Here is a 26,118-nt window from a genome sequence, read left to right as displayed (position 1 = left end):
CCATTTTGCAACCTCCAACGCAGAAAAAGGAGAGATCATAAAAAGAGAGATTATGAGATACGATACATCTACTGATAGAAATAGATAACACTGCTTATGAAGAATTGTTGCCCCCAAATTGAACCTGAATCTGATCAAATTTCTAGATTTAGTTACCAATTTACAAAAAAAAAAAAAATAGGGAATAAATAAATATGATAACTCTGCAAGTAAAAAAATCCAAACAGTAGGTAGTTTTCAAGATTAACAGTTTTGGAGTTACCATCGTGGCACAGCAGTTAGTGAATCTGACTAGCATTCATGAGGACTCGGGTTTGATCCCTGACCTCGCTCAGTGGGTTGGGGATCTGGCGTTGTGGTGAGCTGTAGTGTAGGTCACAGATGCGGCTGGGATCTGGCGTTGTGGTGAGCTGTAGTGTAGGTCACAGATGCGGCTGGGATCTGGCGTTGCTGTGGCTCCTGCTTAGGCTACTGGCTATAGTTCTGATTGGACCTCTAGCCGGGGAACCTCCATAATGGCATGGGTATGGCCCCAAAAACCAAAAAAAAAAAAAAGATTAGCAATCTTTTTTTTTTTTTTTTTTTCCCCCGCAAACTTGCTGGACAAAATAGAAGGAAGAATCTATAGATTAAAAAAAGACTCGGGAGCTCCCGTTGTGGTGCAGTGGTTAACAAATCCGCCTAGGAACCATGAGCTTGAGGGTTCGATCCCTGTCCTTGCTCAGTGGGTTAAGGACCCGGCGTTGCCATGAGCTGTGGTGTAGGTTGCAGACGCGGCTCGGATCCTGCGTTGCTGTGGCTCTGGCTGGCGTAGGCCAGCGGCTACAGCTCTGATTCAACTCCTAGCCTGGGAACCTCCATATGCCGCGGGAGTGGCCCTAGAAAAGACAAAAAATAAATAAATAAATAAATAAAAATTAAAAAAAAAAAAAAGACTTAAGTGACCTCCATCAATTACAGTTGTCCCTTGAACAATGTGGAGGTTAGGGGAGCAGGCTCTCTACACAGTCATAAATCTACTAATAACTTTACAGTATATCCTCCATATTCACTGTTTCATATCTGAGGATTCAACCAACCATGGACCATGTACTACTGTAGTACATGTTCATCAAAAAAAAAAATCTGTGTATAAGTGGACCCACGCAGTTCAAACCTGTGTTGTCCAAGGGTCCACTGTACAAAGTATGAGAAATCAGGAAAATTTTATTGGATAGTTCCCTAGCTATTTGATGACATTAAGGGATTATTGTTAAATTTTTCAGATGTGACCATCCTTTTGTAATTAAGTTTAGCAAAACATTCTTGGGTTTTAGAGACACATACTAAAATGTTTATTGATAAAATATTATGTTTATGACTTGCTTCAAAATAATACAGAGAGGGAGATTGGAAGATATAGATTAAACAAAATTGGTCAGGAATTTATAATCATTGAATTTTCTTTGTCTTTTTAGGTTGCACCTGCTGCACATGGAGGTTCCCAGGCTAAGGGCTGAATTGGGGCTGTAGCCACTGGCCTGCACCACAGCCACAGCAACACCGGATCCAAGCCACGCCTGCAACCTACACCACAGCTCACAGCAACACCAGATCTTTAACCCACTGAGTGAGGCCAGGGATCAAATCTGCGTCTTCATGGATTCTAATCAGATTAATTTCTGCTGAGCCATGATGGAACGCTGATACAATCACTGAATTTGTGTAAAAGATACACAGAGGTGAGAGTGTTATACTATTCTCTCTACTATGTATTTGTGTGTGTGTTTGAAGTTTTTCATAATAAAAAGCGTAAAAAAAAGTCTTAGTCATTCTTTGTTGTTTACTTTTCTATAGTTATTTTAGAATCAACTTATCAAATTACAGGGCTTTTTAATTGAAATTGTATTGAATGTAGGGATTAATATGGGAATAACTTACATTGTTACGAAATTGCCATTTTTTATCCATGAATGTGTAATATCTCTCCATTGATTAGGTCTTTTAAAATGACTTTTTATATTTTTCTGTATCTTTTGTTAGATTTGTTATTAAATATCTAACACCACTCTAGCTATTATAAATGATGTACTTTCACAAATTACATACTTTATTATTTGCTAATGTAAAAATATGCAAATGACTTTTGTATATTGATCTTCTATCTAGACACCTTGCTAAATACAATTACATCTGATAATTTGTCTTTAGATTCTTTTCTATTTTCCAGGTAAACAATTTTTCTATCTAAAAATAATGTTAGTTTCATTTTTTTCTCTTTAATCTTACCATGCATGCACCTAACAAATTAACCTTAAAATATATAAAGAAAATTTGAGGGAGTTCCCATCGTGGTGCAGCAGAAATGAATCTGACTAGGAATCATGTGGTTGCATGTTCGATCCTTGGCCTTGCTCAGTGGATTAAGGATCTGGCTTTGTGGTGAGCTGTGGTGTAGGTCGCAGATGTGGCTCGGATCTGGCATTGCTGTGCCTGTGGCATAGACTGGCGGCTACAGCTCCACAGTTCCAATTCGACCCCTAGCCTGGGAACCTCCATATGCCATGGATGTGGCCCTAAAAAGACAAAATGACCAAAAAGAAAAAAAAGAAAAGAAAAGAACATTTGATAGGGCTACAATATAATAAAATAGACAAACCTACCATTACAATGGGAAATTTCACACATTTTTTTAAATTATTGAAAAGTCAAATGGATAAAACTTCACTAAATATATTGAAGATATAAACAATAAAATTGAACAAACAGAAGCTTGACAGTATACAATTCTCCTTCCTACAATTAGAGAGTACAAAATCTTCTCTGAAATTATCTTAGTTATCTCTTGCTGCACAAACTTAACAGTGTAAAACAAAAATAGGCATTTAAAAATATCTAAGTGTCCGTAGGTCAGGAATTCATGAGCAGCTTGGCTGGGTGGTTTTGGCTCAGTATTTTTCATGAGATTCACAGAGATGTTGTCAGTGGCTGCAGTCTTCTGATGATCTCACTGGGACTGGAGAATCTGCTTTCAAATAAGTTCACTCACATGACTGGTAAATTGGTGTTAGTGGTTGGAAGAAAGCCTCAGTTCCTCTCCAAGCAGATCTTTCCACAAGGCTGTTGAGTGTCTTTGGGACATGGCAGCTGGCATGCCATGTTCCTCAGTGTGAGCAACCTCAGACTGAAAGATGAACACAGCAGTGTGTTTTATGCCCCAGCCTCAGAAGTCACATACTGTCCTTTCTGCAACATCCTATTGGTTACACATAAGAGCCCTGTTATTCCATGTGGGAGGGGAAGACTCAAAACAATAAATACCTTGAGATGAGAGTAACTGGGGGACTCCTTGGTGACTAACTACCAAAAGAATACATGTAACATTCATGAACATTGATTAATGTATTCATCACTGAGCAAATTTCAACACTTTTCCAGGTGTATGTATCATACAGACAAGATTCTTTGATCACAATGCAATTAAGTTAGATAATAACAAAACTGTTACACTAAATGTTAGCACAAGTTGCTTTGTCTGAGGCACAGTGAGGCCAAACAAACCAAAATACCAGAGTTTGGAGCAGAGAAACGCTTATGGCATGGCCATGCAAGGAGATGGGTGGATTGTGCCGCCTAAGTATCCCAAGCTCCCCAAACCAAAATTGCAAAGCATTTTTAAAGGTAAGTTGAGGGAGGGCCATGGTGGTTGTTGCAAACTTTTTGGTACAGAAATCCTTTGTTCTTGTAGCTATCCAAAGAGGTCAGGTCACCATGTTCCTGTAAACCCCCAAAAAGATATATGTTATACTTCAGAAAGGAGTTAAAGCAGAGGATATGGTGGAAGGGCTTGCCCTGGGAAGGCCCCATAGAGTCCTGCTTGGTTATATAAATACTGCAATTTGGAAATGAATAACATGCTTCTAAATAACTCAGAGGTCAAAGAGAAATCACAATGAAAATTTTAAAATACTCAGAAACGAATGGTAATGAAAACATGTGAGATGCAGTGAAAATAGTTCTTTGAGGATAATTTATTGCCTTCCATATTTATATTTAAAAAGAAGAAAAGCCAAAATTTGAGAAACTACATTTCCAATTTAAGCAGTGAGTTAAAGAACGAATATACCTAAAGAAAGTGGAAGGAAATAGATAATAAAAATAAGAGCAGAAATCAAGAAATTAGAAAAGATATAATAGAAAAGACCAACAAAGTTAAGACATTGATTCTTTTTTTTTTTTTTTTTTGGCTTTTTAGGGCTGCATTTGCAGCATATGGAGGTTCCCAGGCTAGGGGTCGAATTGGAGCTGTAGCCCCTGAGCTATGCCACAGCCACAGCAATGCAGGATCCAAGTCATATCTATGACATACACCACAGCTCAGGGCAATACCAGATCCTTAACCCACTGAGTGAGGCCAGGATCAAAACTCCTTCCTTATGGATACTAGTCAGATTCTCTTCAGCTGAGCCACAATGGGAACTCCAAGACATTTATTCTTTACAATATCTCTGGCAATGAGAATCAAGAAAAAGAGAGAAGGCACAAATAAATACCATAAGGAGGGCACAATTACAGAGGAAGCAGATTAAATAGATAATAAAGTTAAATAGATCATCAACTTTCTGACAATACATTTGAAAACATAGACAAAATAGACATATTCTTAACAAGATAAAATTTATCAGAACTGACTCAAAAGAAATAGAAAACCTGAAGTAGTCCTTTAAGTTGTTCTGCTAAGGAAAGAGAAGCAATAGTGAAACAAACAAAAAAAGCAAAACAAAAAACTTCCCATTAAAAAAACCCACCAGTTCCAGATGGTTTTACAGATGTGTTTCATCAAACTTGCAAATATCAGATCATTCCAATCTTAAACAAATTTTCAGAGATAAGAAAGGAAATAATACTCCCCCAATTCATTCTATGAAGCTAGAAAAACTTAGAAACCAAAGGTTAGATAGCAAAAGACAGGAAACCATCAGTCTCATTTTATTTATTAATATAGGATGTAAGAATCCAGAACAAAATATTAGCAGATCAAATCCAATGATATATGTAAAATTAATCATAAATCTCTTCAAGTAAGCTGGGTTTATCTAGGCAAGTAAAATTTAATATTAGAAAACTCTCAGAGTTCCCGTCGTGGCGCAGTGGTTAACAAATCCGACTAGGAACCATGAGGTTGCGGGTTCGATCCCTGCCCTTGCTTAGTGGGTTAAGGATGTGGCATTGCCGTGAGCTATGGTGTAGGTTGCAGACGCGGCTCGGATCCCGCATTGCTGTGGCTCTGGCGTAGGCCGGTGGCTACAGCTCCGATTCAACCCCTAGCCTGGGAACCTCCATATGCCGCGAGAGTGGCCCAAGAAATAGCAAAAAGACAAAAAAAAAAATAAATAAATAAATAAAAAAAAAAAGAAAACTCTCTACATGAAATTAATGACAACAGATTAAATGAACAAAACCAATTATCATGTCAAAAAATACAGAAAAATTCCTTGAAAACTTCAACATACAGTTGGTTAAAACTCTTAGTAAATCGGAAATAAAGTGGAACTTCCTTTACCTGATCAAAAGAAGTTTTCAAAAATTCTACAATAAATATCATCCTAAGAAAAAAATATCAGAGCATTGAAGTTATACACATGACAAACATACCCACCATCACCACTTCTAACATTGTACTCTAAGATCCCGCCAGCACAATAAAACAAGAAAAATAAGCCAAAGGCAACAGGATTATTTTATTTCTCTAAATATATTAAACATAATTATTTTATATTCTGTTCACATAATTCTGATAGCTGGATTCTTTGCAGATGTGTTTATGCTATTTTTTGTTTGTGTGTTCATCATTATTATTTTTGGCTGCACCTGCAGCATGTGGAAGTTCCCAGGCTAGGGATCCAACCCATGCCATAGCTATGACCTGAGCCACAGCAGTGACAATGTCAAATCCTTAACACACCGAACCACCAGGGAACCCCCCTATTTGTTGTTTTTGCTGGTTCTTGTTCCTGTGCCACGTTTCCTTGTGTGTTTGATGGTATTTTACTGAGTGCTGTTTTTTTCAGAACTTTATCTGTGGATATTATTTGAGGGCTAAGATGAAGGTGAGTTCCTCTAACAAATATTTGCTTCTGCCAGGCACCTGGGGTGCTACCAGTCTGGGAACGTTTTATACTAAATTCTTGGTTTCAGGTTTTTCAGATCACCTAGGTAGAAGGAATTTGATTGCATATGTTGTGAGGTCCAATTTGCAGTTATGGATTCTCAGAAGGTGATTCTTCCTTCTTACACTCATTGTTATTGCCAAGGTTTGAAACAGGTGATTTTCCTTCCAATTCCTGAAGTGTGGGGATAGGGTGAGGTGTTTTTTTTGTTTTTTTTTTTTCTTTTTTCTCGTCCATCTGTACTTTAGAGTAGAGCACTTTAGGGTTCTAAGTTTAAGCACAGGAGTATTTGCCCACCTTAGACCCAGTGCCTTATCTGCTTTGTCTCATGTCCTGAGAGATCACAAAAACTAAAGCTTAATTTCACCTGTTAGCAAATACCCTTGTAACAGTTATTTATTACCACAATATTGTGGCCTAATCCAATATTAAAAAATCCAGTAGCTTAAATTAATAAGCATTTGTTGTTGCTCAAGAGTTCTCAAACTCTTCTGGGTGGTTCTTCTCATTTAGCTGGTCTCACCGAAGTGTCTGCATGGTCAGGTAATGTCTCTATTGATCTTGACTGGGCTCTCTCACATGTTTGGGGGTCAGCTGGCTATAGGCTGGTCTATGATGGTCATGGCTGGGATAGCAAAGCTCTCTTGCATCATGTCTCCTGTCTCATAACAGGTTATTCCATTCTTGTTCTCAAAATGGAAGCAGGAGACCAAGAAAGAGTAGAAGTATGCAAACCTCTTACAGCTTAGGCTTAGAATTGGCACACCAGGACTTCTACATTCTATTGGTTATAGTCCACCCAGATTCAAGGGCTGGGAAAACAGAGCACACCCCCACACACACCCACCTTGATGTAGGGAGTTGCAGTCATATAGCAAAGGACATGGACTCAGGGAGAGGATGAATTGGTGCCTCTTTTGCAACCAATGTATCAAAGTCCCCAAGACTAAAGTTGGCTTCAGTGTGCTGCTTACTTCTCTGGTTCTGTCTTCACTTAAATTTTGGCTGGAGTGATTTTTTATTTTTTTGCCAGCTCACTGATGCATTTAAGATTTTAAAATATTTTTACCTATCATTTAAGAAAATCATTCATCACACTTTCAGTGAGAGGATCAACCAACCACCTAGTCTGCCATACTGCTTGATTGACAATTTTTTTTTTAATTGGCTGTGCCAGGGGCATGTGGAAGTTCCGGGGCCAGGGCTCAAACCCAAGCCACACCAGTGACCTGAGCCACTGCAGTGACAATGCATGGGTTACCTGCTGGGCTGCAAGGAAATTGCCTTGTTTGACATTTTGATGAGTTTCTGTCTCTGCACATGTGTAGCTCTACACTCTCATTCTCTCTCCCAAACTTTGAAACTCTGCTCAAATGGTTCCTTTATACTTTACTTCTTTGGCTGCTCTTCCTCACCTATGAGAGCTCTAGACTGTAAAAATATTTAGTGCCCATCTTTATTAAAGCATGGAATTCCTAATGTTAGCAATCATAATTTATGGAGTGCAGGGTCCCTTGTTTAAAAATTAAGACTTCAAGACAGTGACAGAAGAATGTAAAACCAAGAGTGGAGCCCTTGTAAGTGTGGCACTCTGTGCGACTGCACTGCTCACATTCCCATGAAGCTGGCCCTGACAGTAATGATTGGCTTGCATCTCCATCTCCCATATATATCACTGAATGGGTGTGATAGAACACTGTTCAAAGGAAGCCTGTCTGATTAATCTTTATGCCCCACCAGGCTAGCAAGGTGCCAGGTACAGTCAGTGAATAGTTGTGGAATAAACAAATGAAAACTATACCAGTTTTCAATTCTAAAACATGTCAAGTCTCTGATGTAACTGTAGAAGAAAAATAGAAAACCGTATAAAATGTTCCTTCTATTGTCAGATGCTTTCCAAATTCAGAATAATTAACAAAACTTACATCTTAGAACTGAGAAAACATGGTGGGGCCTTTAAGCATCCTACATGATGGCTATTCTTATGCTTCTTGGAAAGTGAGGTCCTTCTTGCAGTTCTAAGGTGGGTTTCTGAAACCAACTTTCTGTCTTATTTCACCTGGTATCTGCTGATCCTTGGGCTGGGAATTGACTGCAAACTTAGCCTATGATTGTCAAGTCTTGATTGAACCAGTCTTGCAGACAGCAAGACAGATAATGTCTGCTAGCCCCCCCACACACACCTTTATGTCAAGTGGCATCTTCAAACATTCTTGGGAAAAAGGGAAAGGGTTTAACTCCCAGTTTTAACTCACAGGGGCCTGTGACTTCTACTTTCTGTGCCTGTTTCCTCCTTTATACGAGGAGAGCCAGTGAAGGAGGTTGTCGGGTGGGTGCTGAATCAGAACTACTCCAAGGTCTATTCCTAAAGAGGAGGATGGTCAGTCTTTCCAGGCTCCCAAGTCCACACCTCACAAACCCAAAGCTTTCAAGACAAGAAAAGGTGGAGGAAGGAAGAGGGAAAGGAAGATTTAAGGATGCACACTACTCTCCACCCCAACTTTCTGCGCCTGAGGGCAGTGCTCCTCTCATCTGACCTCGGGAAATCAGAATCCGGAGCCAGCCCACCCCCCGCTGCGGCTTCCCCACTGCGACCCCCTCCCCCCCATTACAGCATCGTTCTGGGCGCCAAGACGGATTCTAGCCAGGGACTGCTGCAGTCAGCTCTCCTCCGCCTCTCCTGGCTCCTGCAGCCTGTGTCCTGGCTCTGCAGCCTCCGGCTGTGCTTCGGACCGTCCGCTTTCCCTCCCCCACCCCACCCCCGCCACAGCACGACCCCTGGCTTAGGGCCTAGAGGTGGGCGGGCACATGTGGCACAGGTGGGAGCCCCAGCAAAGTCGGCAGGTATAGCGGGGTTCTCCCTCCACACTGGGGATGCCTGGGCTGGGCGGACTGTGGGTGGGGGATGCCTGTCTGTGGCTCTGAGGCCCGGCACAGCGCCCCATCCTGGGAAGCAGAGGAAGGGGGCTGTTAGAACCGAGGCCAGGAGCTGAAGTCGGGTGGCTCACAGGGGAAACCCGAAGAGTCTCCTAGAGGGATGTGCCCAAGGGGCTGTGTGTGACATTCAGGGTGTAACTGACCCTCGGTAGGGCGCAAGACCGTGTCTGGGAGGCTGTGTGACTGTCTCCTCAACCGTCCGCCTCTGGGCTTGGGTCCCTGTGCCCAAGTCGGCTGTGCGTGACCGTGACACTGTGTGCGCCCGTTCCTGGGTCCCGGGCGGACTCGGACCTGGTGGTCCCCGGGGAGGGAGAGCTTATTTGCACCCCCACTTGGGCCTCTCCAGCGCGGTCGCTTAACGAGGCAGGTGCTCCTTGGAGACCCCGGCGGCCGCCCGCCGGCTGCGACCTCAGCCCTCCTGGGTCCCGTGCGGGGGCGGGGAGCTCGGTCCCCCTCCCTCTCGCCGGCTCCGGGCTCGGCAGCCCTGCGCGGGGGCGGGGGCGGGGGCGGAGCGCGCGGGCGGGATCCCCCCGCCTCCCCTTCCTGGTCCCCGGGAAATCCAGCCTCCGTGGCTTGGCCGCCTCCCGCTCCCGCTCCCGCGGCCGCTCGGCGCTCGCTCGGGGCTCCGCAGCCGGCGCGGCCCCTCAGCCGGGGGCTCCGCAGTGCCGGACCCGGTCCCTGCCCGCCTGCCCGCCGCCGCCGCAGCGCCCCCGGCCCGGGCCGCCGGCACCATGTAACCCGGCCGGAGCCCGAGCCGGGCCAGGTAAGCCGCGGGGAGGGGTGGGGACGGGGCCGCGCGCGCCGCGCCCTCTGCAGCGCCCCCCAGCCTCGGCCTGGCTGCAGCCCCGGCGCCGCCCACGCCCCGGGCTCGGGCGGCCTCGGCTCCCGGCCCCGGGAGGGGGGAGGGCTGGGCCTCCTCCGCCGCCCCCGCCCTGGCCAGGCAGCCCGCGGGCCTGACCCAGGGGACCGGCGGGTACCACGCGGAGCGAGGACCGGCTCTGGGGGTAGAGCCGCGGGGCCGCCAGACCCCCGGCCCAGCCCTGGACCGGCAGAGGCTCGGGTCTGGGAGGGAGTAGCCGGCTGGGTTGTGGGGGAAGAGGCGATGTCAGGGAGATCCGGAGAGAAGTTTCCTCTGCAGGTGTGTGAGTGTGAGTGCGTGTCACTGTGTGTCTGTGATGAGCGTGTGTGTCACCGTGTGGGTCTGTGGGTGATTGTGTGTGCCGGTGAGTGTATGCAGTCAGAATGTGCGTGTGTCATTGTGGGTGAGTGTGTGCGTGTCAGTGTGTGTTTGCAGTGTGAGTATGGAGGGTGTTCCTGTGTATGTATCTGTGGACATGTGTGTGAGTGTGTGTGTTGTCACCATGTGTGCCTGTGGGTGTCTCTGAATGGATGTGTGTGTGCTGGCGTGACTCTCCTGTGTGGGTCCAGGTATCTATGGTCTGTGTGTGGGGGGGGTGGCTGTGTGAGAACGTATGGGAGCAGGGTTTCACTCTGAATCACCCACACCTGGGCTTTGTCCCCTGTGCCCCCAGGGGATTCCTGGGAGTGGTAGGATGGGACAGGGAGATGGGACTTTTCAGAGGTCAGATCAAATCCCCTTCTCAGGGACTCCTCACCTCTGACTCAGGCAGGAGCTGCTTTGCACTTTCCATGTTGCTTTTCACCTTCGCCTGTATCCCTGAGGGTACCCTCCCTACTGGTTGTGTCCCAGCAGCCTGCTGAGGTCCCTAGGGGTGGTGGGACCTGGGCTGAGCTGGAGTGTGTGTGCCTGTGTGTGCTTCTTCTTCTCGGGGTCTGGAACTTGTGTCACCTCAGTAATGTTTTACCAAAGGGCTATTTAGATCCAGGAGCTGAGGTGGCCAGGTGGAGGCTTCTGTCCCGTTCTTAGTCGCCAGAGCAGGAGGCCCTAAATTTCCAAGTTCTGGGTCATTGGTTCAGTCCACTGACTCCAGGTGGGTCTGTGCCAAAGCTCTTTGGTGTACTAATAATTTAAAAAACAAAAAAAAAAAACCCAGTACCTTTATATCAGTCCAGGGCTTTTGAAAAATGCTCCCTTCTCAACTCTTTCTCCTGATATTCACAGCAGCCCTGGGAAATAGGCAGGGCAGGTTAAGCCATATGAAATCGCCAATATTCAACTGTTGTTGTTTTTTTTTTTAATCTACAAAAACAGCAATTTCATGTGATTCAACCTAGTATAATGTCAGTTTACAGATAAGGATGTCAAGACTTGAAAAGTGAATTGCGTTCCCTGCAATCACACACTGCTAGTCAGTGGTTCAAAAAGACTCCGACCCAGATCTTTTGGTGACCCAAAGACCTGGGCTGGACCAAGGTTAGACAGTGGCACTCCCTGGTGTGCTCTCTCTGACCCTGGTGGCACTGCCCTCCACCTTTGCCCAGCATTCCCTGAATGCTGGGGCTACTTCTGCACCCAGCTGCCAAGGCCTAAAAGGGAGAGAGGGGGAGAAGAGAGGCGGGAGGGGAGGGAGAGGCTTCGTGAGTTGGCAGTGAATCAGGGTCTAAAAAGGGAGCCGGGAGGGCTAGGGTGGCAGGTGTTTCTAAAAGGAACATGAACATAGGATGAACAGCCTCTGATACAACCCCCGCATCCCCCACCCCCACTGCCCCACTGATCTGGCAGGCAGTGCCCATTGCATTTTATGCCAGGGGCTCACGTCCAAGGAGTGAGCTTGTATGTAGCTATAGAATGATGGCCAGGGGAGAAACCTTAGAACTGACTTGGTCCAACCTCTTAATTATCAAGTGAGGAGACGGAAGCTCAGAGAAGAGAGGTCCAAGGTCACACAGCAAAGGAAAAAAAAAAAAAAAAAGTCTTAGGAACTTTCCAACCTTCCATGTGGATTTCCATTCCTGGAAACCCCCACGCCCACCCCCACCCCCTGCTCATCTAAACTGAGCAGAGGGGATCTGAGGAGAAGAAACAGACTCAGTAACCCTAAGGCTGCAGATCCTTCAACCTGGGACCCCTTTTCCAAAGAGGAGGAGTTACAGATGTTTCTGGGAATAAGGATTCCTAGCCATCCCCATTCCTGCTGGTGAGGGGCTGAAGCTGCTGCAGGCCAGACTCCCAGACTTTCTTCGGTGGCAGCACTTCCTCCCCTGCTTGGCACCTCACATCATCTCTCTCCAGATGATGCTGGGGCTGGGGCTGGCTGAGCTCCATTTTCCTTCATCCCACCGAGTTTGTGATGCATTTTGCCTCTAGCTGACCTGATAGTTCCTTACTCTATAGGTTCTTGTTAGGTAGAGAAACTTCTAGGGCTTGTCTGATTTTGTAGGGAGTCCGTGGTTACCCTTAAACCCTTTCTCAAACCTGCCAGGAGTCTGGGGTAAATGATAAAGATGTGTTCCCATTTTACAGACGGGAAAGTGAAAATTCATAGAGGGGCCTCCTACTTGTTTGGTCTTTCAGTTAGTCATCCAAGATCAGTAGAAGAGGTTCTTTGAGAGAGGGGGTGAAAGGAGCAAATGACAACAGGAGCTTTTTTCTAGGGGGGCTTCCACAGACCCCTTCCAGCCTTTTACTCTCCCCATGGTCAGCAAACCTTTCCAGAGTCTGATTTCATTCCCACTTGGTGACATCAAAGCTGGGTCTCTCAGTGGGGGTGGGAAGAACAGCTGCGTACCCTCCACTCCTCAAGCGTTTTGTCTTGATTCCCTGCCCTCCCCCCAGTCTGAAGGCTGCTGGCTCAGCGGGCCTCCCGTCGTCTGGGGAGTCTGGGTTTGAGCTGGGGTGAGGTGGTGGCACCATCGTTATGGTAACGAGCTGCCAGCTCATCGTTGCTAATAACTTGTCAAGTCCCTGGGCTCAAATGCAGCATGCCTTCCCACCAGCCCTTCTCCCCATGTCACAGAAAGAAAAAGTGAGGCTGTGAAGGAGGGGCCTGTGAATAAGGAAGTCTGAGGAGGTGGGTGGCCTTGTCCTTGGGCTTGTAGCTGGAGAGCTGGGGGGGAGGTCACTTGGGGCCTGATTTACACGTATGATTATATAAATTTGCATCTGATTGCCTGGGCTGGTGCATGTGAATACACTCAGAACATACTTGTATAAACCTGTACATGCTAGCTGACATGTTCATGCGCTTCTACACAGCAGCCCACATGCAAACATGCCTCTAGACATCAGAACATGCTTGGGCATGAATACTGCCTTTACCATCTGCACATAAGGCACCCAAGAAATCTGGGTTTGTGGGGGTGTCCAGGTATGTGGGTGGGGATCTGATCTTTTTCTGATGCAGCTTCAAAGTGTCTTGTTAACAAAGGGACAGAATGGTCCCAGGGTTCCTTCTTCCTTCCAGTCAAGAGCTCAGAATGGGAATGGGCTCGGGATGGTGTGGGGGCCCCAAGCTCCCAGCTCCCCAAGGCCCCTGCCTCTGTGCCCTTTGAGCTTAGGTATTCCCTGCCCCCCCCAACTCCCTGTTCTTTCTCATCCTCTTCTCTTCCCGTGTGTAAATATTAAAGAGCTGAGCCTGCAGGGCTGATGTAGACATGGGGAGAGAATGAAATTAAAAAGGATTCCCTCGCCCCCATCCCGACACCCCCACCCCGCAGTCCCCCCGCTCCTACCTCCTCCCCTCTCCCTTCTCCCCTCCCCTCACTCAGTGCTTCCACATGTCTCTCCTCCCCCCAGTCCAGATGGGAGCTGGCTCCTGCAGAAAGGGGGCTCAGAACAGGGTGTGGGGAGCTACCTCTCCTTGCCTCCCCCCACCACATCTGCCTGCAGGGCTGGGAGCCCCCACGTGAGTATCTCGTTAATTTGGGGGGGTGAAGGTTGAGAAGGAAAGTGGATTTAGAACCAGCTGTGAGTGGCGTGGAGAGGCTCAGGGCTGAAAGAAGGTGGGTGGGGTCCTCTCCCCAGGCTCCCTCAGGGAAGACTCGTGTCTGGGTTTCTTTTCTTTCTTTGGACCTAGAGGGAAGGGAGGAGTTCCAGGTGCCGCCGGTGGATGGGAGCGAGGGTGGGAGGGGCCGACGAGAGGGGCTTCTGTACTAAAGAGGGTTCGTGGCCGGGTAAGCTTTTCATTTCTGGCCTCCCAGTTTCTGGCAATGGGGGGGTCACAGAGTAGCTGGGAGCTGTCCCAGGTGCTGAATGAGACTCGGAGGGATTTGCTCCTTTGGAACTGTCCCGGGCATTGAATGGGGCTGCATTGGGGCCCTGATGATGGAGAAGCTGCTGGGCAGTGCTGAGGGCTCACTAGAAAAATTCTCCCAGATGACCCACTTTCCAAGGACAGAGTCCCTGGAATGAAAAGACAGATTTGGGGGTCCTCCCTCTGGTTTTAGGCCTCACAGTTGCTAACGGTATTGGGGAAAGGGACTCCTTTCCCTAGTAGTGTGGGGGGCATGGATGGAGGAAGATGTTGCAGCTGTGTGCTCTCTTCTGGATAGTTTTTAGTGCAGTAAGCTTCGGGGTCCTGGCATCAGCCTTTCTCCTATGAGGTCTCTGAAGTTCAGGCTGACGGCAGATCTGGATTGAGAGAGTTTAGGTTTTGCTGGTTAGGCTGAGCGCAGGAGTTCAGGAGAATTTGATTGACCATTTAGCATTCCCCCTGCCCACCAGACTTTCTAATTCAGGACAGGAGGCAGTGAAATATTCTGCAAGCCTGTCTCATGCTTTGCCCACCCCAACCACAGTTTAGAGCAGCATTTGGGAGAGATTTTGTTGGGGAGGAAGATTTCCAAGCAAGGGACTCAAGGAGTGGGTGGGGTTTTTTGGTGCCATGGAGCAGAGGAGGAGGCTACTAGAGACAGGGCAGTGGGAAAAGAGGAAGATCTGGGGGAGGGAAAAAAAACACACAACAAGATTCAGGTTGGGGGATGGGGTGTGAGTTTCAGTCCTCAGCTCCCTTGTAAATCTTTCCCCACTAACTCAGGGTCAGGATCATCTCTGTTTTCTGGGTTCTTATGTTCCATCTTTGTAAACCTGAAGGGAATAGAGCAAGGATTTATTTCTCCAGGTCCCTTCCCTTGTCATCCCAGGGGGATGAGAGCCAAATGTCAGGACATGCAGATGAGACTGTGGGGGAACAACAGGCAGGAGGGTATGGTGGCAGCTTCACCTCCTGTCCCCAAGAGAACAATCAAATATTCAAATGGCATCCTTCTCCAGGGGCAAGGAAGGAGAAAGTTTCTGGATGCTGGACAAAAATTGGGTGTGTCAGGGAGTTCAAGAAAAGGGGGAGATATTTAGGGACTCCAAAGTGAACCAGTCCATCCCTTTCCAGATGTGACTTCTAGTTAATAAGGAGCCCCTCACCCATCATGTTTTTGATGTAGTTCAGCAAAGATTCCTCCCTTCTCTAGCTGCTTGGGAGGAGCTGAGTTTTCCTATGCTGTGGGTTCTGGGAGGTGGTGGGTGTGGGTGTGGGTGCCTGTTTGGGGAGGGGAGGTGTTTGTGCTCCACTCAGCTCCCTTGGTTACATAACAGCTTTGATAAGACTTTACTTTGGAGCTGCTGCTACTGCCTGAAGCAGTCACCCCTCCGCCCCCACATGGAATGTTGGACGTCCACCCCCTTCTCCCTGGCCCCTTGGAGAGTCCTGCTATTCAGGATCTAGTGTTCCAGCAGCTGCTTTCTTGCTGGGAGGTGTCGTCAGTTTGCCTCCCTGCTCCCTACCCAGCTCCTGTTTTCTAAATACTTGCTTCTTTTACTCATGTGAGTCCAGGCCAGTGGCTCCCCAACCCCCATTTTTAAGCCTCTAGTTCTGCTTGCTCTTTGGCAGGGCTCTTGGCTGGGGTGGGTAGAGGGTAGGGGGTTTCACTGAATATCATGAAGTTGTCCTCTAGGGAAGGAGAGAGGTTTTAGGGCCCAGAGATAATTTTCTTACTGTTCCTTCCTTTGCTCCAATAGCTGTTTTGGAATTTGGAAGCAGTGGACCATACCCAGAGGTAGAACTCCGGCCTTGACATTTTCTCTTCTTTTCCCCTTGTTGGATTAAAAAGCTGTGAGATATGAGAGATGGGGCTGCCTGTTGGGTGGGAAAAGGTGCACTTACTCTAAGGGGCACCTACCTCATTGTTCTCTTGCATCCCAGGTTGTCTGAGGAAATATTGGCTATTCCAGGCATGAGACAAAGGGAGAACAGAGTCCTTTTTTGGAATGACTTGTTTTTTTTCTTCCCCTCTGAGTGGGTAGGAAAGGGGTGTGTCCAGGGATGGGGTATATCCTGTCGATAATAGGAAAAACTTTCCAAGAAGAAGTGGGAGACTGGCAAGAGGAGAGAGCAAATGCAAACTTGTGACATCACTTGGAGAGAATGTGAACTTCTAACTTCCTGAAAAGAATAGAAGCCAGAGGAGGGGATGAGTATCTTTGCTACTGCAGTGTATGTGCCTGTGTATTTCTGCCTGTGAGTGCGGATGTGACTGTATATATGTCTATACATGTTTGTATGTTGTATGAATGTGTACAAATTTATGAGTTTGTGTATGTGTGGACACATGTACATGTGTGTATATATGTATCACTCTGTGTATATATCTATGTATGTAGTGACTATAAAGGCAATTACTAAATTAAACCTCTGTGTGCTCACCCAACAATGCATATATGTGAGTGTAAGTATGCATGTGAACATACATGTGGGGACACGTGTATGCACCCATGAATTGACGTACATAAGTTCAGTCATTCATGTGAATAAATGTGACAGAAAGAATGAGAGAGAGATTCTGACTACACGTTGGGGCTGTCCAAAAGTTCTTTTCACATAAGCTTGAACTTGATCCACTCTGATGCCTGTGACTCTTCTCCAAAAACCAGGCTCCTTGAGGTTTCTCAGATTATCCTGTTACAGGGACCCAACTGTTCTCTACCACCACCCATATGAAGGGAGTTTCCAGAGGAGACACCTGAATAGGCCTTGGGAACAACTGAGTGAGGGAGCCGAGCTGAAGGCTGATCAGATCAGATGCTGTGGTGCTCAGGGGTGGAGGTGGGGAAAGAATTTGGGAGCTCGAATGTTAATATTACAATGGAGGTTTCAAGAATCAAGCAGAACAAGTTGGACTTAGTGGATGAAAGGGCAGGGATTTTAGGGAGGCCCAGGTGTGTGCCTCAGCCTCCCACATGTGTGTGTGTGTACTTGTATATGTGTGTATTGCTCGTCTGTGCCTTAATATGCGTATCTCAACACAAATGCACTTTCTAGCATGTATACAGGTGAACAGATCTACAGAAATGTACATACCAACAGAGGGATTTATTGACATGTACATAGCTGACACACACATACCTGTAGACGGCGTATGCAGACCTATATGGGCATGTGCTAACACTGGCCTGATTACAACCCACGATGGCATACATGTGCACCTCTCTCACCCAAGTTGACAACAGCCTACAGATAGTCCCTCACCCAGTTCATCCATCCATTCAGTCAGTGTTGATCATCCACCTGTGATGTGCCACATACTGTGCCGGACACCGGGACGGTCCTTGACCTCAAGTAACTTACAGTCTAGAGGAGGTCAAAGACCTGGATCCACGTAAGGAGAGTGTTTATCAGGGCAGTGGGAATCTATGGAGGGCTTGGTCAGTTCTGGAGTGGGGAAGGGAGGGGTTCCGTAAAGGATCCATAGAAGAGGAGGGCCTTGAGCCAAGGCTCGAACAGGTGTTCACCACATGGGCAACTGTAGGTAAAGGTGTTTCTGTGACAGGAACTGTCCCAACTGGTCTCCCCACTTCCCCCCTTGCCAGCCCCTCCTCCAGAAATTCTCCCCACAAAAGCAGCCAGAATAAGATGAGATCATACCTTTCCAGTGGCTTTCCATCTCGCTCAGAGAGAAATCCTAAGTGCTTAGTGGGGCTTGGGTGACATAAGTGCTGTGTGTAAAATAGCCTCCAGTGACCTTCCTGATCTCCGGCGCCACCCCTACAAGCGCTTCCTTCAGTTCCGCAAAGAAGCTGAGCACAGCCTTGCCTTGAGGAGGCTGTTGTATTAGCGTTTCCCTCAGCCCGAAATGCTCTCCCCCCAGATACCCACATGACTTGCTCCCTCACTTGGTTGAAGTCTTTGCTTCAAAAGTCACTTTTGAGGGGGAAGCCTCCCCCCATAGTCTACCTTAAGTAGCCCCTTTGTCATGCTGTCCTCTCACCCCCCCTTTAAGAAACAATTCAGGAGTTCCTGTCATGGCGCAATGGAAACGAATCTGACTAGGAACCACGAAGTTGCAGGTTCGATCCCTGGCCTCACTCAGGGGGTTAAGGAGCCAGTGTTGTGGTGAGCTGTGGTTTAGGTCACAGACATGGCTAAGATCCCTCATTGCCATGGTTGTGGTGTAGGCCGGTGGCTACAGCTCCGATTTGACCCCTAGCCTGGGAACCTCCATGTGCCATGAGTGTGGTCCTCAAAAGCAAAAAAAAAAAAAAAAAAAAAGTAAAATTTCAAATTCAGCATTTACCACCTCCATTATTTCATATATCTGTTCATCATCTCTTTTTCCACTCGAATACAAATGTCATGAGAAGGGAGCATGAACATGTTTTGTGCACTGCTGTATCTAGAGTCCAGAGGAGTTCCTGGCAAGGACGCCCTCAATACATATGTGTTGAAATAGACAAATTTTAGGTGGATCACAGTGGCAGCCAGTAAAGAGAGTGGATTGGGCTGGGCCAAGATACAAGGCAGGGAGACCAGATAGGAACCTGTGGTAAGAGCTTTGGTGAGAACTTAGGGTGGCCTGATAGAGAACATTGGGAGCCGAGGGGGAGAAAAGGAGATAGAGTATACAAGCACAGGCATGCACGCACACAGTCACACGCGTGTGCACGTATCTATTTTAGGCAGTCAGATCTGCTGTCTTGGTGGAGGAAGGCTAAGGAAGAAAGTAAAAGTGCCTTTATATGCATATCTGGTATGCATGTCATGAATACCCTGTGGCAAGCTGGACACCCTCCAGCTCACTCTGGCTGATGGTCCCCTTTCCTTTGGGATCTTGGGACCATCACCCCCATGTGCCTACCTCTGTCCACCGGGCTGTGAAGGGCTGCCATGCAGGGGTCCTTCTGGTTCCATTTGGTCTGCGATACAGAGCTCTTGCCTAAGGGAACAGGGGCAGGGCTTAGGATCCTGAATAGTGGGAAGGGTCTTAGGAGGTCAGAATCACAGAGACTTAGAGACGCGCGGGGAGAGGCATATGGCCCCTCAGAGCTAGCGAGCTCAGCCCTGGCCCAGACAGACTTCCTGAGGCCGGACCTGGTGGGAGGCAGGACGGCATCCTCAGACAGAAGCCACTGTCTAGCCCTCCTCACCTTTTCCCTCCTGTCCTTCTCTCCCTGTTCCACGCCGGTCCTTTTTCCTAGTGGGATTGGTGCCTTGGCCAAAGATGGGCCTAGGAGTGATGGTTCCCCTGCTGTGGTGTGTTTTTGGGGATGCGGTGACACCCAAGGAAAGGGGTCACGGTTTCTAGAGTAGAGGCTGCCGGTTTGGTTGGAGGGGAGAAATCTCCCTGAGAGTCTCAACTTTGATTGCCTGTCTCCGGAGAGAGCACGCAACACATGAGCTTGTGTTGCAGAACGGGAAACGGAGGTTAGACCTCAGGCAGGACCATTCAGCTTCCAGGGTGAAAGGACTGAAACTTCGAACGTGGGGAAAGCTGGGAGGCCGACTGCTGAGAGGAGGAGGAAGAGGCGTGGTAGTTGTGGGTCAGCCCCCCCCGCGCCACCCTCAGACCTCTAGTGGGGTGGGCGGTGGGCAGGCATTAAGGCCTAAAATCTTTGAGACGTCCAAACCTGCACCTGGGTTGCCTCATTTCCAAGAGCTAGAGCCTCTTCCAGGTTCTGGGGTGTATGATGGGGGCCTCTGCCAGTCTCTCCTCTCAGCTGGACTAGGGGCGGGGGCGCTGCCATCGCTCCCCTCCCACCTGGGCTCCGAGCATGGGGGTTGGGCCAAACAGCCGCCAGAGCCGCCCACCTGCCCGCGGTGTCATGGCAACGACTCTGCCCACGTGGACGATGAGGAAAGGGAGGAGGAGAGAGGAGAGGAGACACCACCACAGACAGGCAGATGGGAGGGGGCTCCTTAGGGTCTTGCATGCAGGCGCCCCACCCCTCCAGCTTGGTTCTGGGTCCCCAGGGTGGGGTGGGGCTTGTGCTCTGGGCTTGGCCTCAGAGAGTGAATGTCCTTGGGCATCCTGAGTGGTGATGACCTTGGCCTCCTGTGCTGGGGGTCCCAATGGGGTCCTGAGGGAGATGGGGTTTTGGCATGAGCAGACCGCTCCTTCTCTCCCCACCCTACAAGTCGGGGATGGTGCCTGGGGCTGAGGGGATGAGAGCCCGACCTACTTCTCCATTTTCTCACTATTTTTCAAAAGCAAAATGACCCACTTTTCAGCCAATCAGACTGGGGCCTCTTCCCAGGCTCACTCCCTGAGCCCCCCTGCCCAGTCCTCTGCTCCATCCTCAGCCTGTTAGTCACATGCTGGACCCACTTCCTGAGGAAGGCAGGTGCACCTGTGTGGAGGGTCCTTCCCTGCCATCTGCGCCAGGCTGGGGAGGGACCTATTCCAGGGGTGGCCGGGGCCAGGGCCTGACTCATTCGATGTCAGCTCCCTTTTAGGCAGACAGACCCCATCAGTGGCCATGGGTCCTGGGTCCTGCAAGTGTCCTGTTTGCCATCCTTGTGCACTCCTGCGATGCATACCCTGGAGAGGCAGGCAGGACCCTAGGGAGGATGGGATGGGGCTGTACCCCTCTTCTCACTCTGTGTTAGTGGGTGGTGGTGGGCTGTCTTCGCCCACCTGCTCCACTTCCATGTGGAAAGGGAGAGTCTGTAGCCCTGGAGAACAATGTCAATCTGTATGTCTGTCTACCTTCCAGAGAACCCTTCTAGAGGGTTCTGTCTATGCCTCTCTTCCCAAACCCCTCCTCCTCTCTAGAATATTGGTCTGGGCCTCAGAGCCCCCTCCCTCCCTCAGCTATATTGGCTTGGGCTGGCTTGGGGGGTGATTAGGGATTTAATTATTTAGTTTCTCCAGCTCAGTAGATTAATTCCATCCATCACAGGCAGGCTGAACCATCTCCCCATCTTAGGGCTGCCTGGCCAACCCCAGAGGGAGACAGCATCATTGCTCACCTGGGCCTAGTATTGGATCTGGGAACAATGGATAAAGTTCTTGTTGGGGGAGGATGTGGTGTATGACACTGAGCAGATGTGGGTGCCTAAGTCATGTGAAATGGACGTGTATGTCTGTCGTGTGGGGATAAACATGTGAACATGTACGTGAGGTTTGGTATCTGCGCAGCTTCTGTGTGCACAAGCATCTGTCCGCTGGACGAAAATGCATGTATGTGTGAACTCTTGGGGAGCAGGTTTGTAGATATCTGTGCACATTATGTGATGATGACGAGATGTTTGAGGACAAATGCCATGCGAGTTGTGTTGGATGAGTCTGCATGGCTGTGTAATCTGCCTCTCTAGAACATGTTTGTTAAATTGTGAATAAGCAGTCTTGGGAGTACACATCCCATGTGCAGCCGGGGGATGGCAGGGATGGAGGTTTCCTGAGGCTGAGTGATGAGCCAGGGTACCAGGAGGGAGGGGGTCTACCTGGTGACCTCATCAGACCAGTCTGGTCAGAGAAATATGCTACTTTAGACCTGCCAGTGGCTTGGTCTCTTAGTGGTTGAGGGTGTTGGGCCAGGAGCAGACCCAGATGCAAATCTTCCACCACCTATGTCACAATCTCCTCATCTGTAAAATGGGAGTAAGGAAGGTTCTTACTGCACAGGATGGTTGTGAGGACCACACAGAGAAATGCATCTCAAGCATTTAACACACCTGTTCAATCGTAGGCATTCAGAGAGCTGGGCCTTAGACTTCAGAGCTGAAAGTTGTTGTATGATCGAAAATGTATCCTGTGCTTGAATGCATCCTATACCATCCTCCAGAGTGGCCCTCCAACCTGAGCTTATATGCCTCCCTGGACAGAATGCTCCCAGCTCTTCAGGAAACCCACGTCACACTGGGCCAGCTCTGCCTGTTGGGAAGTTCTGGTCCAGCTGCAGGGAGTCATCTCCCTCATGCTTTCTCCCATTTCTCCCCCCTATTCCTATGCCCCAGCAGAGAGTTACTTCTTCCTGATGGCTCAGTTACGGACCTTGAACTCATTATCGAGCATCTACTTTATGCCACGTTTTGCTTAGGCAGAGATAGACCAGACGGATCCTTTTCAAGGAGCTCATAGCCCACAAACAAATATTTATGCTACTGTGTTCAAGTGTGGGGCTTTTAGAGAAGGTAGCAACTGCTGTGCCCTGGGATTGATGGGGAGGGTGCTCTTAGGTAAGGCTTCTTGGAAGAGAGGACACCTGCGTTGCATCAGAGGCAAAGTTGGGAGGTTAGGCTCTCCAGATGGAAGAATCTCACAGTCTGTGCTGACTCCTCTCCCCATACTCTCTCCTGTTGTGGTCCTGGCTCCTGCTAGGCCCAGAAATCCAGAGCGGGGAGCAGGGGCTGATCCTCCCTTGGAGGCTGGGGGAGGATCAGTCAGAGCTGAGGGGTGGGAGGTGCCACCACATGAACCTGGGCCCCATGGGGCCAGCTCTGTGCTTGACTCTCCTTGTGGAGAAGACAGGCCCTGGTTCAGGCAGTGCCTGTCCTAGCTAATGTAGAGAGCTTACAGCACGGGGTGCCAGCCCAGGAGGCAGGCCTAAACTCTGGACTTCATGAGAGAATCAAAACACCTGCTCCAGAGACTCGGACAGGCCACCTGGCCTGGCTGAGAAGCTACTGCCCCGTGGACCCTGGCCATGGTCTTGAGCTTCTGCGTCTCGTTTCTGATGGTCCTAGCAGCATCCTGGAGGCCAGGGCAGCATCAGCCCAAAGCTCATCACACACAAATAAAAGAAGGTGCTAGCGTTCTAAAGTCAGGAGAGACTGACGTGTGGAAACAAATGTGCTAGTTGCCGCGGATAGATCAGCTTGTTTTTTCATTGCCACAACCTTAAGAGGTAGATACTGTTATCCCTACTTTACAGATGGCAAAATTGAGACTCAGACAAAACAAGTTTTTCATGGTCATGCAGGTAGGCTGAGATAAAATGGTTGGAAGCAGATGATTGTCTTTCTAGGACCCAGCAGTAAGGCCACTGGGCTTTCCCTCCCAGATCCTTGGAGTTGGAAGAGAAACCACCAGCCCTGGCTGCAGGGATGGTGGGATCTACAAATCCAGGGTCCCTAGTTCTCTCAGATGCCACCAGGGCTGCTCAGCTGTCTTTGGCATGCTCAAGAGGTAGGAGGTCTTCAAAGAAAACAAGGTTGGAATTCCCACTGTGGTGCAGCAGAGATGAATCTGACCAGTATCCATGAGGATGCTGGTTCAATCCCTGGCCTCACTCAGTGGGTCAGGGATCTGGCGTTGCTGTGAGCTGTGGTGTAGGTCACAGACATAGCTCAGATCCTGTGTTGCTGTGACTGTGGTGTAGGCCAGCAGCCGCAGCTCTGATTCAACCCTCTAGCCTTGGAGCCTCCATATGCCTTGGGTGCAGCCCTAAAAAGCAAAAAAAAAAAAAAAAAAAAAGAAAAAAAAAGAAAGAAACCCAGGTAAACAGAAAGCCCCAGGTGAAACATGACACAAATGGGTTTTTAGAGTCTGGGATCTCTCATCCATAGCTGAGTCAGGTATGGCTATGGCCTCTGCCCAAGACTGGCCAAGAAACTCTCAAAGGCCTTGCTTCCAGATGTCATACATGTTAGTGTTTGTTTGTTTGTTTTCCCCTGGTTGTCAGGAGCTAATGCTCAGCCCTGTGCCAGACACTTTATCTGCATTATCTTAATCCTCACGGTGAGAAAGGCACTATGCTTGCCTTCATTTGAAAGTTGAGGAAACTGAACAAGAGACAGACAGAAGGACTGCCTTAAGGTCACATGTCTAGTAACTAGTGGACCTGGGACATGAACCCAAACAGTTTCACTCAAGGCCCAGAACCCACAGTCTCTTGCACTGGTTGTGCCTGACGGGTCCATGGGAGTCTAGTCCTGGGAGTCCTGCCTCTCATCAGTGGGCTGGGATGACTCCCCAAAGAAGGCTCTTAGGGACCTTCAGAAGGGGGAGCATGGACAGGGAGAACAGCCAGAGCATTGATCCGTGGGCAGAAAGGGAAGAGTGGGCCAGAAGCAGTTGGGCCTTGGCTGCAGTTAAGGCATCTGAGGGGGTGAGGCTGAGCAGGCTGAATTGTACCTCACTGAGCCTTTGGCAGCCCTGGAGAATCCTGAACTTTGCTTCTGGTACCTCTTGGCCACATGGCCCCAGCTGACAGAGGAGCTGGGGCCCAGAGACTCTGAATGAAGAGAACTGCCCCGGGCTGGGCGATCCCCTCCTTGCAGTCTCCTCCTTCTGCTCTGCAGTGTGGGGAGGGTAACTCCTTCCCCACTTCATCCCCTTTTCTCCTCCCTGCCTTCCCTGTACTTTGCAAAGGGGAACATCTGGAGAGCTCCAGATGTGGCTGGAAAAGAACCATCTTGACCTGCCAGTTGAGAGGGTCTAGATAAGCATGATGAACAAGCAGGGCTGGATTTGGTGGCTGGATTTCTAATACCAAGTCCTCCAGAGGCTCTCCAGAGCCCCTAGAGGGAAAGGAGTGGAGGTCTTTTCTGTGGGCTCTTAGAAACACGAGTGGAGTGGAAAGAGAAGATAGTCGTTCGTGCAGCAGATGCTTTTTGAGTACCTGTTAGCGCTAGGCATCATTCTAGACTCTCAGACACTTGTGGGCACTAGCAGCACATAAGGCACACATAATCCTTGCCCTCCTGGGGCTTATATTCTGCTGTGGGAAGATATACTATAAACAAGTAATAGATAAAGAAAATAATTTCAAAGAGCAGTAGTGCCATGAAGGCAATGAAACAGGCTGATGTAGGGCGTTCCTGGGGGATGGAGCTCAACTTTAGTTAGCGAGTGGTCAGGGAAGGCCTCTCTGAACTGAGACCTGAAAGATGAGACAGAGGAAGCCATGGGAATATCTGGGGCAGAGTGTTCCAGCAGAGAGAACATCAAGTACCAAGCCCCCTGAGGTGGGATTTTCAAAGAGATTACAGGTAGTGTGGGTTATTCACAGGCTGAGCCCTGTCCAATGGGTCAGGAGATGGAGTTCGACTGGGCTCTTCCTAAATGTCTCAACTGTTTTGGAACAGTAAGCCCATTTTCTGTAAAATTCCTACCCTAACATGCCCCCCCCCACCACCACCCAGGAAGAGTTGATTAAATAAAGTAATAAAGGTGAATGAAAAAGATCCCAAACCTCCCTCCTTCTATTCTGTTCTTCCTTCCTTCTTTCCACTTTCTGGGGCAATGAGAGGAAGAGAAGGATCTTCCGAGGTCCCAAGGGCTGGGGTTGGGCACAAGGCATGCTGAGTCTTCAGCGACAGAGCTGGGTGGTGAGGTTTAAGAGAGGCCAAGGGTGAGGGCACCAGCTACAGAGATCCTGCCGAAGGCAGCTGAGCAGAGCTGGTGCTGCAATGGCCAAGGGGGCTCAGGCAGCACTGGATGTGGGAGAAGGCAGGGGCTGGAGGAGGAATGCCTGTTAAGGGCCATGGGAGTGTGGGCCAGAGGTCAGAGCTCTGTGTTAGGCTCCCCAGTAGCTGGCCTCTTCACAGGGGACATACAACCCCCGCCTCCCAGCTGTGGTCAAGATAAGGGGTGGCGGAGGACTGGAAAGAGAAACTGAGGCAGAATCCTGGCCATTCTTGTTAGGTTGACATGGGGAAAGAGGCTGAGGAGGCAAAGCCTGGAACTTGGGGGGTCCCAAGGGCACACATAGCTCATTCACAGGTGTGGAGGATCCCAGCAGCAAAATGAGTTCCAGGCCTCACTTGCTGTGTTGGAACAGGTACGGGGATGACCTCATACCAATGTGAGGGGACCAGAAAAAGCTGATCCTCAGCAAGAGTGCCACGGTACCCCTTTGCTGCCATCGGACCATCAGGTCTGGCTTGTAGCTCTTCCAGGCAACTTCTTGGGGAAGGGATAAATCAGTTGATACTTGATTTTTGAAAGCTTTTTCTTTGCC

General features: G+C 48.8%; 1 protein-coding gene across 3 annotated transcripts in view; it reads left to right on the top strand.

Annotated features, from left to right (window-relative positions):
- Positions 9,690-26,118, top strand: part of DLGAP3 (DLG associated protein 3) — a 63,741-nt gene continuing 47,312 nt past the window's right edge. Inside the window, exons 1-2 of one of the 3 annotated variants that reach the window (XM_021095868.1) lie at positions 11,599-13,505; positions 13,744-13,852. The gene's annotated coding sequence lies outside the window, so the exon portion shown is untranslated. Of the gene's footprint in view, positions 9,850-11,598; positions 13,506-13,743; positions 13,853-13,924; positions 13,950-26,118 lie in introns of those variants that run through there. The other 2 variants (XM_021095869.1, XM_021095870.1) reach the window with 2 other exon arrangements.

This window comes from Sus scrofa, chromosome 6 (genome assembly GCF_000003025.6).
Source record: "Sus scrofa isolate TJ Tabasco breed Duroc chromosome 6, Sscrofa11.1, whole genome shotgun sequence".
In the NCBI taxonomy this organism is placed as follows: Eukaryota; Metazoa; Chordata; class Mammalia; order Artiodactyla; family Suidae; genus Sus; species Sus scrofa.
This window is presented reverse-complemented; position numbering and strand designations above follow the sequence as displayed.